The sequence below is a fragment of the Phaseolus vulgaris genome, chromosome 10 (assembly GCF_051622355.1).
Source record: "Phaseolus vulgaris cultivar YP4 chromosome 10, ASM5162235v1, whole genome shotgun sequence".
Lineage (NCBI taxonomy): Eukaryota > Viridiplantae > Streptophyta > Magnoliopsida > Fabales > Fabaceae > Phaseolus > Phaseolus vulgaris.
In genome coordinates, this window is record NC_143507.1 from 38,730,954 (window position 1) to 38,732,921 (window position 1,968).

Below are 1,968 nucleotides of genomic sequence, written 5' to 3' on the forward strand. Positions count from 1 at the left end.
AGACTCTCTTCAAAGCACCACAACTCAACCAGCTATCCTTCCAGAAGAAAATTTCCCTCCAACAGCAAATGAACATAAAACACCCATAAATTCTTTTTCTTAGCAATGAACATTTGACTAATCATTATCCCTTATCTAACGAACATCCTTAGATAGAGGATGAAAAAGATTTCATGACTAAGATTTATTAGACGAAGGATGAAAAAGATTTCATGATTAAGATTTATTAGTTTGAGGATGAAAAAGATTTCATGATTAAGATTTCATATGTTTTACCAATTTGAATTTTAATATTTGAATAAGCCTATGTAGTATGAGTTATGTTTAAGTTTATGTCAAATTCAAGTAAAGTTCATTAGGAAGCTCTTAAGGGGAAGTTGTTTGGCTTTGTCTCCTCTTGTAGGGTGATAGCAGGACAATATAGTTTCTGGTTGTTTTGGTTTTTTTAAGGGAAGGTAATTGTGTTTGCTTTGTAAGGGTTTTTGTTGAGGATATTTATGCATAACTTGCTGCTTGATTTGCACTAATAGTATCTAGGAGCCTAGACTTAATCTCTATTTGTTGGTTTGTAATGTTATTGGATGGTGATGTGAGTTGATTTTAGGATTGTTCATTTTAGATGATGACACATTACTTAGATTGATATTTTAAGCAATTGAGAGTGAAACCTAAGGAAAATCCCCACTGGACATTAACTTAACCAAGTGATTAAGTAGATGTGAAGATTCATTTCACAAAGGCAAATGGAAAAACACAATTATATGTGAAGATGATGACAAATATGGTGCAAAAATTAAGCAAGGGAAGCATGAACAATTAGGAAAACCGATGGAAACAAGGAAAGCAAAAGGAACACATATTTATGAATTGAAATGGAATGATAATGGAAGTAAAAGATGAAGGAAAAAGGAAACTCATGAGAAGGGATTTGAGATGATGAACACGCCACTTGGATGGTGAAATGACTCCAAGATAAGTGTAGAAGCCATCACTTGAGAGCTCTCAAATTCTCACAAGATAAGACTAATTTTGGAGGAGATTCACTCTCTCACAATTCACACAAAATTTGTGTATAGTAACTTTACTATTCATTCAACATGAAAATACATGAGGCAGACCTCCTTATTTATAGGTGAAGGAGCCTTGGAGAACAAGCTTAAGGGGTAGGATGGGAAGAGGAAAAAAATGGGCAGCCTTAGGGTTTGACTAAGTCAAACCCGCATCCTAGGCTTGTCCTTTTAGAAACTAGGTAAAAATGCCTTCCAAATGGGCTACGAACAAGCTAAAATGCTTCCCACACCCCCTATTATGCTATAGGTGCCTTATTCTAGCCTATACTTATTATTTGGACCCCCAAAGTGAGTCCAACTTATTTACAACATATTCTAAACATTTAAGAAGACTAGCAAGAAGAACTTTAGGTGCTCTGGTTTATAGCTTCTTCTTCTGCTGATGCTTTCTCGAGGGTTGGTAGGGGCCGTCTTTGTATACTGAGATGATTGAACCTTTTGGGAAGTTCTTGTTGTGTCCTTAGTTATCTGTCGGTTTGTATCAGATGGTAACCTAGGTGGAAGGTATTTTGGAACTTGTATAAAGGTCGGGACAACCTTGAAGTATCCTCTTTTAATTCATTTATGTTTTTGTGATAAAAAAAAGGAAGCACTTAGGGAGATTTTGGGGGTACTTATGAGGTATTACAGAGAAATGTTTGTACTATTGTAAATGAGAGTTCAACGTATAAGGCTACCTAGATGTGAACTTTTGGAGGTGAAGTTTATCACCGAAGAAGTATTATTGATTACATTTTCACTGTTGCTATTACAATTGATAGTTGTATGCCACAAATACGAAAAAAATTTACTTTATCCACAATAGAGGCTACAGTGATAAAAGTCAATAAAGAATTGATATGACTTCAGAAATTGTTAAAGTGTTATACATCTAGCAAAGAATTCATAATTTCATTCC